At 41.8% G+C, this 16,221-nt stretch overlaps 1 protein-coding gene across 1 annotated transcript in view; it reads left to right on the top strand.

Moving 5' to 3' along the window:
• NDC80 (NDC80 kinetochore complex component) overlaps positions 1-16,221 on the top strand; it is a 2,583,329-nt gene that overhangs the window by 2,391,689 nt on the left and 175,419 nt on the right. The window lies entirely within an intron of this gene.

Here is a 16,221-nt window from a genome sequence, read left to right as displayed (position 1 = left end):
ACATAATGCATGCAATTAGGTCACTCCACAACGGGTACAAATATGACTCTGTCATTGTCCATGTTGGTGTGAATGACCTGAGTTGTACCTCCCTGGACTACATGAAAAGAGACAGAGGAGCACTCTGATCTTGTAGCCCAGGCAGGTATGAGCCTAGCTCTGAGTAGCATCCTACCGTCACCCAGAATGATACCACAGTACAAGCAGAAAATGATTGACTTCAACAATCGGTTAAGTTTCTGGTGTTATTCTAAGGGAATCCAGTATCTGTCTGCCTGGGATGACCTGATCGACAGCCCTCGATGCTTCGCCAGAGATGGCCTGTACCTGTCATCCCAGGGATTCTGGATACTGGCCAAGGCTCTTGCCACCCCTATAGTGCCTTTTTTAGGCAATGTCGTAAAGACAAAATTGCCACCATAACAGCTACAAGCAAACAAAATCTGAGGGTTATGCTACTCAACGCTCGAAGTCTAAATCTCAAAATGCACTCGCTCGGACCACTCCTAAAAATGGAGAACATCATCTGTGCAGTGACCAAGACCTAGTTCAAGGCTCCGGAGAGCACCACAGCACTACCAGGCTATAATTCGTACCACATCTTTTGGCCCCTAAACCTGGACCGAAGCACTAAAGGCGGTGGTGTCTCCATATTCATGAAGGATATGCACACCTCCAGACTAGTAGCCCAACATAACGCATCAGAGATACTTCAGGTACAACTAACACTGGGTAAAACTGCAATCCAGGTTGTAGACTGCTATAGATCCCCCACCATGTCCCAAAACTCCCATTCCACATTCCTAAACACACTGGGAAATATTAGTGTACAACCCAATACCCTTGTACAGAGAGAGTTTAACTACCCCTCCATTAACTGGGAAAATTACTCGTGTACCAACACACTTGCTCAGCGTTTTCTGGAATTCATTAATTCCAATGCCCTGGACCAACAAATTCTTACCCCCACCTGGGGTAGAAATATCCTTGACCTGGTCATTACTAACATGGGTGACCGTTGCTCTACACCAGTAATCATCTCCTCCCTAGTCAGATCTGACCACAAACTAATCACCATGGATACCCACATCCCACCCTCACCCCCCCGAAGGAAGGCACCATAAAAACTTCTCCAAAGTCAATTTTAGACTTCTAAAAACAAAGATGGCTAACTTCACGACACCCATGCAAATGGAAAATAGGTGCATGACTGCTGAATCATACACCAATGCACTGTATGAGCACAAACACAAGTGCATAAAATGGGCCATACCAAACAGAACCAAGATGCTGTCCTCCAAAAAAAGGAAGCCAATCTGGTGGTCCCTCATAAACAAACTCTACAACAAAAGGAAAAAACTGTTGCAGAAAAGGGTGAAGTCCCAAGACTGGAAAAGCTCCTTTGTTAACCTCAGCAAAAAACTGAGATCCATCATCAAATACTCTAAAGCTAGCTATGAAAACAAAATTGCTGCAGGTTCTAAAGACAACCACAAGGTATTCTGTAGTTAAGAATCTGCATGACAATACTCTGATCTGCTCTGTGTTACACCACAATGGCAATGCATATACAGAACCAACTGATAATGCCAGCATATTGGATGACAGGTTCAGTGTGAACTTTACCCCCTTTTCACCCTCTAAAGGGCCTATCACAATACTTGAGGAATGCCAAGTCCCTATTATCAAGGCTACACAGGAAAAACCACACTGTCCAAAGCCAAGAGTACAGCTTCCATGGGACCTGATAATATCCCTGGCTGTGTTCTATACACAAAGTGAACTGGCACCACACTTGAGTACCCTGTTCAGTCACAACCTCATTTCAGGCTTTGTTCCTACCAAATGGTGCACTGCTATGGTCATCCCACTCCACAAAGGGGGAGCAACCACAGACCCTGGGAACTACGCCCCATTAGCCTGATGAATCTAATATGTAAGGGTATGGAGCGCATTATCATGGACCTTATAAGGACAACAGGAATCTCCAAACTCTGGACCCCACACAATATGGGTTTGTGAAAGGTAGATCATGCCTGCTCAACCTGATAAACTTCTTTGAGTATGTCACCATAGCTGTGGATGAGGGTAAGGTAGTTCACACAGCCTACCTAGATCTTGCCAAGGCCTTCGATACCATCCCTCACTCAGGAATCATAGATAGACTCACTAAAGTAGGCAGAGACCCTTATGTAATAAGATGGTTGCCAAATGGCTCACTGATAGAATCCACACTGTGAAGGTAGCGGACTTTAAATCTGTCTACCAAACATTTACAAGTGGTGTCCCACAGAGATTGGTCCTAGGTCCTCTCCTGTTTGGCATCTACTTCTCTGAAGTTCAAGCCAACACAAAGGGACTCTTGCTGACCAAGTTTGCAGTTGATTGTAAACTGGGAGCCATTATTGATTCCCCAACTGATGTAGATATTCTACAAAAAGGCTTCACTGACACCAATGACATGGCCTTAAACACAGTGCCACAAAAGTGCATTGTCATTCCCTTTGAGAAAAATTTGGTGCCCATGAACTACCGCATGGGCGGTAGTCCACTAAAAACCGAAGGTGTGATGAGACCTGGGGACACAAGTTGACAGCAACCTCTCAATTAATAACAACATTGCCACTGTAGTCAGAATGTCCTTCTATATGGCACATCTCATTACAAAAGGTTTCTCGTCCAGGAAGAAAGAGGTAATAATCCCTCTCTACTCGTCCGTCATTAGACCTATTATAGAATACAATGCTCCATTTGGTATGTACCTCACTAGACATCTACAACAACTGGAAAGGCCACAAAAATACCTCACTAAGAGGATCTTAGGCCTTAGACACATGTCCTATATGGACAGACTCAAAAAAACTCCAGCTATACTCTCTCTTATCGCCTACTTAAAGGCTATCTCTGCTTGACCTATAAAGCCATGTTTGACCCAAAGCTGCTAGATATGATACACCTAAAGAAATCCCAATCCCTCAGTGCCACATGCTCCAGCGACCTTAACTTCATTTCCCCAATAAACAGAACATGCTTGAGGGACTGGTTCCTAACCCAGAGACTTCCCATACTCTGAAATAAACTTTCCATTCACGTCAACCAGAGCACTTCACTGGTCCTCTCTGAGAAATCTTGATGAGTGGGTGGACAATAGAAGTTCTCTTCAGTGGCCTTGCTTGACAAGGGCCATTAGCCTAGTACACACCTATGAACCTGTAACCACTTTATTAAACTAAAATGCCAGCATAGAACACTACTGCAACATGACCCAGAAAACAGCAGACCCTGCCAGCAGAGTCTTTTTCTGTGTATATCTACGTCTATGTGTGTGTGTGTGTGTGTGTGTGTGTGTGTGTGTGTATGTATATATATATATATATATAGATATATATATATATATATATATATATATATATATATATATGTGTGTGTGTGTGTGTGTGTGTGTGTGTGTGTGTGTGTATAATAGATATATATATAGGTCTACTGCTATGGTTGAGACCATAAGATCAGAGTTTTGAGACTTTGAAATTTATATAAAAAGAAAAGAAAGAAAATCTTTTAATTTTTGCAGGGGGGGGGGGTCAAGCGCCCTTGCACCCCCATGCCTTATGCTAATTAAGTATACCGACTAGGATCACTCTACAGTGAGGAAAACAGTAAATATGCCGTCCTGTACTGTACGGTTTAAAGTTTCAAAACTACAGTCTTACGGTCTCGACCATAAGAAATTTGAGGTTTTGGGCTTCGAAATTTAGAGGCAGACCTATATATATGTACACGCACTCACACGATTACAGGCACTTTGGTCACGTTAACTTTTGTTTGAAGAAATCTGAAGACAGTGTGTTTAAGCAGAAATTCAGATTGTTTACTTCACTGGATGGTAGTACTATTGAAACGTGAGTGGAAGTGAGGGATGGATGTGTGTACCAGAATATTTTTTTTTTAACAGCAAGATAAGGTCAGGTAAGGGGATAGCTTTAGTTTGTGGAAGATAGTGTATGCTTTTTAGGGTGAGAGTTAGGAAGAGAGAGAGCTTTAATGTATGTGTGTGCATGGGCAAATGTATACTTTTTAGGGTTAGATATAGTGTGGTGAATGTGTGTTGGTATATGGTGTGCATGTGCCTAAGCCTGTCTTGTGTAGTGCTACTGTTATGGAAAGTTTTTTTATGGTAAGCTGTTAGGGTTAGGGTCAGAGTTATGGTTTGCATGCTTTACTAAGGTGGATCAGGGTGGCTTGCATGAGAAGACGTGAGACAGGTGAGCATGACTGGCAAATAACGTAGAAGAGTGACTGTGAACAGAGAGGAGGAGCGACAGTTGATATAACACCCAGTTGAGGAAAAAAGGGACTGATGATGAATGATTCCCATACCTGGAGTGAGAAATCCACCAACTTTAAAATGCGTACTGTGACAATATGCATCAGCTACATAAAAGTGCTTATCCCCACCTACTCAACAGCTCTTTTCTTGCTATTTGCACTTTTCAGTGCTATCTGTTGTTGGAAATGGATCTTGAATTTTGCATAGCCTTTCTCTTTAGTGGCTGAAATTGTTTGTCTTCCAGCTTCTGTGTTATTCCGTATAATGGCAAAAAGATCATTTTCTCAGAACCAGTCTCAGGGGTCTTTGGACAAGGATCCAGAAGTTGTTTGCAGCTTGTGAGAATTCCCAGAGGTGAACTCTGCCCCATCCTTGCTCCCGCTTCAGGTTACGAATTTGACACCAGGGAGAGTTGCACCTTGACTCCCACTTACTGGGCAGAGATGGGGAGGATGATCCCTGAAGGTTTTTATAATCTTGTATCATTCTTTGTTTGTCCAGCCCTGATTTGCCTAGCCTGATCAAGGGGACCAGTCCGCAGAGTCATTGGATAATTTGTGCCAAGGTTTCACCTCCTGGATCCTCCCCTCTTTCTCTCTGGACTGGTTTGTCCTGGTAAGAAAGGAGTCACAGGATGATCCCATTGTGCAACTCTTTCATGAGTGTCTGGGCACTTATTCATTTACAGTTCTTTATTATTTTAGCTTTTAAACCAGCTGTTGCTCCCAGCAATAACAATAAAAGGAAAAACTGCAACATTTTAGCATTCTTCATCACTCAACAAATACAGAATAACTTATTTGCAAATAATAGGTTCATAGGTAGGTACTAGGCTATTGGCTCTAGGGCCTATACAAGCCTAGCCAAAAATGTACCCTGGCTTTCGCCACCCAAGAAAATTATTTTCCTGTGCCCCTGTCAAGCAGAACCACAGAAGTGATCCCCGGGGTGAATTTCCTATTAGCCATCCAATCATCAAGATTTTTCTTGAAGAGTGCTAATGAGGAGTTCTGTTTGACATAGGTAGTCTGTTCCAGAGTATGGGAAGTCTCTGGGACAGGAATCTATCCCTCCAGCATGTTCTGTTTATTGTGGTGACAAGGTTTAGGTCCGTAGAGCGTGTAGCTCGGAGGGATTGGGATTTCTTTAAGTGGAGCATGTCCAAAAGCTCTGGGTTTGACATAGCTTTGTATGTTAGGCAGAGATCGCCTCTGAGTAGGCGATATGCGACGGAGTAAAGCTGGAGTTTTTTGACACGGTCTGCGTAAGGCATCTGTTTGAGGCCAGTAATCCTCTTTGTGAGGTATTTTTGCAGCCTTTCCAGTTCTTGTAGATGTCTTGTGAGGTACATACCAAAAGGGGCATTGTACTCTATAATGGGTCTAATGAGTGATGAGTAGAGGGGAACAATGACCTCTTTTTTTCTGGATGAGAAACCTTTTGTGATGAGGTGTGCCACGTAGAAGGATTTCCTGACTACTTTGGCGATGTGATTATCAAAGGAGAGACTACTGTCCACCTGTGTCCCAAGGTCTCTTATCACACTTTTGGTGTTAAGTAGACTACCGCCTAAGTGGTAGTTCAAGGGTACAGAATGAGACCATGTCTTTGACACCAGGCATTTGTCTCAGTGAGGCCCTTTTGTAGGATGTCCACATCGTTAGGAGTTTCAATTATGGCTCCTAGTTTGCAGTCATCTGCAAATTTAGTTAGCCAAAGACCTTCTGTGTTAGCCTGTACTTCAGAGAAGTAGATACTAAACAGGAGAGGACCCAGGACTGAACCTGTGGTACTCCACTTGTCACTGGTCTGAAGTCTGATTTGGAGTATGCTACTTTCACAGTGTGGGTTCTTTCAGTAAGCCAGTTGGCAACCGATCTTGTGACATAGGGATTTATACCTAGTTTAGTGAGTTTATCTATAATTCCAGAGTGGGGGATGGTGTCGAACGCCTTGGCGAGATCAAGATAGGCTGTGTGAACCACCTTACCCTCATCCATGGCCTTGTTGACTACTTCAAAGAAGTCTATCAGGTTTAGGAGACATGATCTGCCTTTTACAAACCCAAACTGTGTGGGGTCCAGGGTTTGGAGATCTCCAATGTCTTTGTTTGAGTTCCATGATGATACGTTCCATGGCCTTGCAAATGAGGCTTGTCTGGCTAATGGGGCGGTAGTTCCTGGGGTCTGTTGTGGCCCCCCCTTTGTGGAGTGGGATAACTGTCGCGGTGCGCCATTCAATGGGCACAAAGCCTGAGGTGAGGCTATGATTGAACATGGTACTTAGGTGGGGTGCCAGTTCATTCTGTAGTTCATGTAGAAGGCAGCCTAGGATGTTGTCAGGTCCCATGGATGCTGTGTTCTTAGCTTTGGAGAGTGAAGTTTTTACCTGTGCAGCTGTGATTACAGGAACTTTGCATTCTTCCAGTATAAAGATGGGCCCTTTAGAGGGTGACAGGGGGGTAAAGTTAGCACTGAACCTATCTGCCGGGATATTGGCAATATCAGTTGGTTCTGTATATTTAGTGTCATTGTGCTGTAACTCAGAGCAGATCTGAGTGTTGCCATTGAGATTTTTAACATAGCTATAGAATGCTTTATGGTTGTCTTTAGAATCAGTGGCAATTTTGTTTTCATAACTAGCTTTGGAGGATTTTATGAGGGATCTCTGCTTCTTACTGAGGCTGACCAGGGAGTTCCTCCAATCGTGGGATTTTACTCTTTTTTGCAACAGTTTCTTTCTTCTGTTGTAGAGTTTGTTTATGGCAGAAGACCACCAGATTGGCTTCCTTTTTTTTGGAGGATAGCATCTTGGTTCTGTTAGGGATAGCATGATCCATGCACTTGTGTAAGTGCGTATAAAGTGCATTTGTGTAGGATTCAGCAGTCTTACCTCTATTGTCCATCTGCATGGGTGTCATGAAGTTTGCCACTTCTGTCTTAAGAAGAATGAAGTTGACTTTGGAGAAATTTTTCACAGTTGTTTTCCTAATGGGGGGTGGGAGCGGGATTTAGATGTCTAGGGTGATTAGCTTGTGGTCGGATCTGACCAACGAGGAGCTGACCTCTGGTGTGGAACACCGGTCACCCATGTTGGTGATGACCAGGTCTAGGATATTGCTGCCTCTGGTGGGGGTGTGGATAAGTTGATCCAAAGCATTGGAATTGATTATTTCCGGAAAACGTTGAACAAAAGAGTTGGTACATGAGTAGTTTTCCTAGTTAATGGTAGGGTAGTTGAAATCACCCATTATTAGAGTGTTGGGTTGTACCTTAATATTTTCCAGTGCATCAAGAAAAGAGGAGTGGGAATCCTGGGGTATGGTGGGGGGTCTGTAGCAAGCTACAATCTGGATTGCGGTTTTGCCCAGAGTTAGTTGAAATTGGATAATCTCGGATGCATTATGCTGAGCAACTAGCTTGGAGGTGTGGATATCCTTAATGAATATGGACACGCCTCCACCTTTAGTGTTTCGGTCCCGGTTTGGTGGCCGGAAGGTGTGGTATGAATTATAGCCTGGTAATGCAGGAGTGCTCTTTGGAGCTTTGAACCAGGTCTCTGTCACTGCACAGATGTCAATGTTCTCCATTTTAAGGAGTGCCTCGAGTGAGTGCATTTTGAGGTTTAGACTTCTAGCATTGTAGAATCTAGCAATGTAGAATTGTAGTATCCTTTCCACAGCTTGTTACTGTCTAACAACAGTCTTTCAGATGTTGACTTTCAGCACTTAACTAGTAATGTGAGGTAGTCAGCAGTAGCATCTCTAAGGTCTTGTCTGATTGTTCAGTTCTGAAATCAGTCAGCACCCATTTGATCATCCACCTCCATGTGTTGCTGTCAGTCACAAAGAGTAGTTATATAGTCTCCCTTCACTAACCCTCATGTCCTCAATCATTACCCATCCCAGTCCATCAAAAAATAGCAAAAGGAGTGGTCATCAGCCTTTAGAAATCCATCAGGTATATCCACCCAGACTAAAAGGGATCAGGCCATACCTCTCAACTGTCCAGAATTTTGTAGAATGTCCACATTTTTGCCTCATAATTTTGGTCTATTCCTCCTAAAATTAGTGGGTATCTGGCAAATCACTGAGAACTGAAGTCACTAAATAATGACAGTTATTTGAATTTCAGACTTCATATTCTTCAGAAAATAAATGCAAATGCAAAACTTATTCCATCAACTTTCTAAATTTCAGACTTCATATTCTTCAAAAAATAAATGCAAATGCAAAACTTGTTATTCCATCAACTTTCTAAATTTCTGAGAGCAGTATTTGAAATCTGTCCCTGAGATTGGGCCTCTGTTCACCCTGCATTTTTGGATTTTTCAAGTGTTAAGTTGAGAAATGGATCAGGCTATTACACCACATACTTTTCAATGCTTAAGAAAACAAAGATCATCAGGCTGTACTTCATCCCAGAAGAAATCTTTCATGTAGTCATGGTGCAGTCTATCCTTCCGTGCATATCTGAAGAACTCCTTTGTGCTGTTTGGACCTCTAGGGTTCCTATCTCCGCATCAAGATTTAACAGAATGTGTGAGGTGTCTTCCCTTCCAAGTTACTATAAATTCAGGACTCTTTCATTTAACCACAGCACTGCTCATCCCAGAGGTGTTCACCAAGTACATGTCCATTGTAGCAGCGAACTAGAGACTGCAGGGAATCAGTATCTTTCCTTATCTGGAAGACTGGCTCCTAGCTGCTCCTTCTTGCCAGGCCTAATCTTGGCTTGAGAATCCCTACTGAAAATGTTTCAGTATTTCAGTATCTCAGTATAACCGTGAGCCTTGCAGACACCCATTTGGAACCCTCCCAGCTGTTCAGTATCATTGGCTGCAGCTTGGACACCTTCGGAGAGAGTTCATCCTCTCTATCACAAGTTTATCCTGCTCATAATCAGTCAACTTCTGCTTATCTCTATCTCAGAATTCTAGGCTTGGTTGCAGCAGCCATTTCCATGGTGTCATTTGAACGATACCACACACGAGTTATTCAGTGGATACTATGAGTTCTGTGGTCACTTTTGTCATATGTAGTTTCTCAACAAGTTAAGATATCCAGGGCTTGCAAGAAATACCTACAACGGTGCATGTATTTACCCGATCTTGTACAGAGCAGACTGTACTACACAACCACTCCACCGACAGCAGTCACCACAAAAAGTCTGTGCTGGTGTGGTGGGGGCATTATGAGAGACAAACTGTCATAGGTATGTGAGCCCCCACAGCGTCCAGCCTTCACATCAACAGACTGGCAATAAGCACAGTCCTTGCCTTCCTAGCATTTGAAAACTGCCTGCCCTGGGTGTGATTGCCTTCAACTCTGACAACATGACATTGGTATGGTACATCAGCATGCATAAGGGAACATATTTCTACCCATGTGTTAAGAAGCTGTGAGCATTTTTCTATCACCTATCTACTCTTTGATAGCCAGCCACATTCTAGTAAAGCTAGTTCACAGGTAGATAGGATCAACCATTGTTTGCTGATGCTGCGTAAGTAGTTCCTCAACTCCTAAGTGGTCCAAAAACATTTCTATCATTAGGGCAGGCCCTGTAGTGGGTTTAACTTTAAAATCTCGAATCACAGTGGTTCGAGTGCTCACATGAGCGACTCAAAAGCACAAAAGTGTAAACATCGACAGTCCTTAATGTTCGAAAAACAGCAAATCGAAAAGCAGATTCACTGTTTTTCGAACATTAATGACGAACAAAAAAAATGAAGTGTAAAGCAGGGGGGCAACCCCCCCACACACCCCCACTACTTTATTATTCTAACTCCCGAGATCGCACTACAGTGGAGAAAGGAACCGTTTCCCGATCACCAATATAGTGCAATCTGCCCCAGAATGTCGAATGTGCAATGAGCGAATCTCACTGTGCATTCGCTCATTGCACATTCGACCCTTTTTCTGTTTGGCGTTTGCAAATTTTGCAGACTGCCTTTCACACAATCCCTGTTCGCCTGTGTGCAGTATGCACATCTAAAGGCAAACCCTGTAGTGACCTGTCTGTTTGTCCAAGCAAAACCTTCTTTTGTTTAATCATTCAGCCAGGGAGATGCCCCAGGGATGATCTGTTCCAGAAATAGCCCCATGAACTTCTTTATAACTGTCATGTACTCTGGTATTTAGTCAGAAAGCAAAACAGCATGAGTTCACAATCATTTCATAACCCCATTTTGACCTCATAAAATATAGTTTTCTCTGCTTATGCCTCACTTGTTGGACAAATGTGTTCAGTGCTACATGCTGGTAAATAAGAAAAAAAAAATCTTCATACACACAGGAACCACCTCCCCAGCTCACTGTGCTGCCAGGTCTCATTTGGACCTCAATGTCTGTACTTTTTAGATTACATTCCTTCACATTTTTGGCTTTGAGCTTGGCTACTCTTCTCTCAACATCCATTAAACTGTTGTATTGAATTTCCATCAGAATGCAAACTCTTTATCTCTTGGTTCATTGAAAAATATATTTTTTTTTATAAAAAAGTACATTTATTCTAAGATCCTCATTAAATGATTGCGTTAGTCACTTATGTGATCTTTACTTTTGTGATGGATAACCTAACTTTTACTTGGCTTTATACCTGCAGCTTTAACTGAGAATGAAGCCTGTTTTTCGGAAAAAAAAGTCTTCTTGAGGTCCTTACTACAACTAAAATAATATGAGTTGAGGCTGTTTCATTGAGTCCGCCTTTTCTGTTTTCCCATAAAAATGGAGTGCCTTTATAGACTAATCTTTCCTTTATGCCTAATATAGCAATCGACTCCACCTTTATTCTAACAATTCACCCTTCAGTTTTCTTTCCTAACTCTTCAAACTATGAAGAATGTCTTTTTGCTGAATGGTTGTACACAGGCAGTTGAGATTTGATCTTGACAAAAGAAGAGTTATATGCATGGATTCCACATTTGTCGGAATGTCGGCCTAGCTATTGAAAAGCAGAGAGAGGGTAAAGAGCTTACTTATTTAAGACAAAGAACAACTATATCAGTAGACTACTTTTCATGCAGAGAGTGGTGGAGGGAGATCTTGCAGCACCAGGCATAATTTGGAGCATCTTCCCAAGGGGTTTACACTGTGAATCAGGTATGGTCCTGTACCTCCTCAAGGGTAAGTCCACTGTTCAGCTAGCTTGTAAACCCTGCAGAGATGAGCACATCTATGACTAGTGAGAGCTTGATACCAAATCTCTCCCAGGTTTTGGTTGTGGATGAGTGGACTGGGGAGGTGCAACCTTTGCCGCCACCTTGGATATTGTATCTGAAGATTCTTTCAGTACTCTTCCCTTAAATGATCAGCAGGTGGCAGTGATCGATCAGCCTTATCCTGCGGAGAAGTCTCTTGCTTGGTAAGTGCTCTGAGCTGAGGACTCACCTTCTAAGATGGCCACATACAGATAATCGCACACCAGGACTACAACAAAGCCGAAGATCTGAGAACCATGCCTCCCTTGTGTTTGTCTTTAGTGAGCTTGAGTTACAGGTGCAGTAGTGTGCCATTAGCTCCTTTCCAAGGGACACTGTCTTTGGCCATGACATCACCAGAAGCTTATCCCCAATGCCCAGCAGCTGTTGCTTCTCTGTTATATGCTTGTTTTTGTATGACACCATATACAGTGGATATAAAAAGTGTACACACCCCTGTTAAAATGCCAGGGTTTTGTGATATAAAAAATGAGACCACACCAAATCATTTCAGAACTTTTCCACACCTTTAATGTGACATATAACCTGCACAACTCAATTGAAAAATCTGTTAGGGGAAAAAATATAAAAAATAAAAAAACATACAATACGATGGTTGCAGAAGTGTGCACACCCTTAAACTAATACTTTGTTGAAGCACCTTTTTATTTAATTACAGCATTCACTCTTCTTGGGTAGGAGTCTATCAGCATGGCACATCTTTACTTGGCAATATTTGCCCACTCTTCCTTGCAAAAGCTGTCCAAATCAGTATGTTATGAATATCAGAATTATCTGCAACTCCGGTGCAAACACACAGGTTAACGACAAAAATGAACTGGGTAATTTATTCTAAATTTTAAAAGTGTTTAATGACAAGCTAAAATGCTTTTACAAAAATGCTTCTTCAAGTCAAAACTCCATAGGCCAAACACCAAGCTTTTAAAATTTAGATTGTGTTCGGTTACATCTATTACGCAAGACTTTATAAAAATGTAGACTACTTACCATCTAAAAATTTGAAAAACTATCTGAAAAGCAAACGCTTGTTTCATCAGGACAATATTGAAAGTTCAGTTTGATTTGTAAATTGCAACATATACATTAAATGCATTGAAAATAGATTAATATATTGATTTATACTTAAGAAATCAATTAGATAAATAATCAAAGAAATAATAATTAGCTTCTATACTGTGTTCCTTTTAATACTGGCTTTATGCTTATAAATTTAAGCTCAGAGTTTATCTGCACAAAATCTGCTAATCCATCTATATTCTATGTTCTCAGCTTCCAAAGTTACCACTCCTAACATGTTCAGGAATCGGGTGGAGAACAGCAAATTTAAAAGTATGCTTATTCCTTCTGCCCATCATGTTTGTACAAGGAACTTGTTTCCACCCTCCTCCTAATATCTAAAAGGTGGTCACCAATCTGCTTCTTTAATTTTCTACTAGTTTTCCCTGCATAGTAGGCATCACATGTTTAACAAGAGGGCTAGATACACTAGATTTCTCGTATCACAGTCAGCAAAAGTTCTTAAATTAAAAAAAATATATTTTTTTTTAGTGAAAAAATCTCTTTTCTGAGTAAACATTTACAAAAGTTGCCGTTGTTACATTGATATGTACCACTCCTTTGTGTGGTATGTCTGTCATATTTATATATAGTCTCTTCTTTTTAACCTAACTTCTGTTTCAAATTCTGAGCTCTTCTATAGCTAAAGCTAGGTTTGGAATTCAACAACTTATTCATGTTAGGAGTCTGTAAACCATGTGAAATATGGGGTTTATATCATAAGATCGAAAACTCACAATCTCAAATAGCACTATATCGAACAGTAAACCTCGAAAGCAAAAAATTACGAAAGTTCAGTATTCCGAAAACGGAAACTCCTGTCCAGGCATAGTTGGTCTTCAGAAAGCCTACGTCAGTGAGACATGCTGAATGAGAGGAAGAACGTCCCCTAAGAAACACATCACATCCTGATGTCGGTGGGTAATTTGTACTGATAACAGTAACGCCCCCCAAACCACTGTCAGTCAGCAGGATAATAAGAACTAATGTAGTCCCGCAGAAAAAGGCATGCAAAACAGACATGCATACATTTGCAGATATCCCCATGAGAGTGCAATGTATAGAAATAGTAAATGCAGCACTGTTGGAGTACAAATGCAGGGATTCCACGTCCGCCCCCTGTGCGCAACATGGCTGCCGCTACCTCCTCAACCACTCCCGGAATCCTTGGATCACTGTACAAATGTGTCATGTCCCAGAAGAGGTCAGGCATGTTAGAGTTGGATGGGTATTTGTACAATTCAGAGAAAACCAATGGAAAGAAAACGTACTGGTGCTGTAAAAGTAAGTTTACACTGAAATGTAGGGGCAGGGCTATCACGGAGACTAAGGTGGGTGGGGAACGTCTGGTGAAGTCAGTTGGTCACCTGCATGCCCCCAGTGTAGCTGAAGTGGAGAAGTACTGGGCTTGTCATAGCCTAAAGGAGAGTGCAAGGTGCAGTATGGGCACTCCAGCATTACTGGTGGATGATGTGGTCAGTAGTACGTCTGCAGATACACTAATGTCACTGCCGTCCAGCAGATCAATAGGGTTAGGCAACAGAAGATGCGGACATACTAAGTTGTGGCTACTACTCTTGATGCGGTTGACACAACCACATGTATGCTGAAACATGGCACATTTCTCCAAGCACAGAGGGCAGACATCCACACAAATACACATGTGCTAGTGTTTAGCACAGAAGGGAATCTGCGTCATCTGTGTAGTGCACAGATATGGTTCATGGACGGTATATTCCTAACCAAGAGTAGGCTATGTAGGCAATTATATACCATCCATGCCTTGGTGACCTTTGCAGAGTCCACTAAATGTTTACCCCTAGTGTACACACTCATGTCGAAGAAGTCGTATAAGGCATGCAACTTCCTGTGGGAGTGTCTTTTTGAGCTATTGTCTCCTATGCATTTATAGTATAGGTTGTACAGTACATACTGACAGACTTGGAGTTGGCTGCAATAAAGAGTGTAAGGCATAACGTTACGGCCGTGGTCAGCAAGGGATGCTTCTTTCATTTCACACAGGCACTGTGGAGAAAGGTACAGTCCCTTGGCCTAGCAAGTGTGTATGGGAAGGATGCTTCTCTACAGTTAGATGTTAAATGCCTCATAGCCCTGGCATTCCTAAGTGTGGATGATGTAGATGAGGCATTCAGATCTATCAGTGAGACATTTCACCTAGATGGAAAGGAGTTGCTGGTGTACTTTGCTGAAGTCTACGTTTCAGGCCGTCCTAGAAAGCAAAAGACCCGGACGGCAGGTGTACAGCGATTCCTGCCGATGTTTCCAGTGGAATTCTGAAATGTGCACAACCTCAATGAACTGTCACTACCCACGACCCAGAATTATGTGGAGGGATGTCTTCGGTGCCAACTAGGGAGGCGCATTGCCGACATACCTGCTGTCATCAATGTCCTCGTCAGGGAGCAGAACAGGGTGGACGATATGTGGATACAAATGCGGTCGGGTTGCTGTCCATCTCCAAATAAATATAAGAACAGGGAACAGCGGCAGAGGCTGGAGAATGTGATCCGTTTCCGGTCAGAGTATACCGCTGTTGAGTTCATGCATGTAATAGCTACCCTATTGACACTGTAGGGTGAAGGATACAGTAGTACAGCGTACCAACACTTGTAAATAGTTTAGTCATTGTTTACTGTTCGATGTAGTGCTATTCGGGATTGTGAGCGTTCGCTCTTATGATATAAACCCGAAGTATGCCAATGTTTGTTAATAATAATCATAATCAGATAATGTATTTCAATTGTAAGTAGAGTGTATCTAACTTTTTCCATGTCTCTATTATTGTTATTTGTATTTACACAGTTATGATTGCTTTCCTTTCCTTGATTAATGTTCACTAAAGATAGTTCTGCTGTAGATGGTCGAGAATGTGTATTACACACAGGAAAAAACAGGTCTAGATAGACCAGCACAAGTTTGAAGTAATTCTTCTGTTTGAGTGTCATTACATCATAACCTCTAGCTTGAAAATCACTAATAACATGATCTAATTGTTCACTCAATATTTCATCATTCATATTTAATCTAGCATGCCCTAACATCTGGCTTTTTGTAATATTCAGAAACATGAAAGGTGGTTGCACACTACTCCTGTGTAAATAGTTATTTGTTTCACCTTGGTTTTTATGTACAGTCATATCAATACTACCATTCCGCGCCAGGGCTAGCCACCCAGAGATGTGAACCTTGGCTCTAGATGATTCACTGTTGAAGTGACACCCCGATCCCATGTGCAAAAAATGGGAAAAGGGGATTATGGATGGATATCAATACTAACATTAAGTGCTTTTATCAGTCTAATATTTAAAAATTCAGTTTGTGTAAAGGAGTTGAATTTGTTAAAATTTAAAAAAATGTGTAGTCTGTGTAATATATTCTCCAAAGGAATTAAATTCCAGTTCACTACCATTCCATAAAATAAAGATATCCTCCACAAACTGCTTGTATTCTAGAAGTCTTCATATATATGCTCTTAATAGAGAATATATGCTCCTCTTCTTACATTTCCAAAACTATGTTTGCATATATATTAGCAACAAGAGTGCCCATGGCTACCCCACATTTTTGTAGGTGGCATTCTTTTTTGCATGTAAGTACAT

This window comes from Protopterus annectens, chromosome 5.part0 (assembly GCF_019279795.1).
Source record: "Protopterus annectens isolate FY-2018-M chromosome 5.part0, PAN1.0, whole genome shotgun sequence".
Lineage (NCBI taxonomy): Eukaryota > Metazoa > Chordata > Ceratodontiformes > Protopteridae > Protopterus > Protopterus annectens.
Note: the sequence above shows the minus strand (reverse complement) of the source record. Positions and strands in the feature narration are given on the sequence as shown.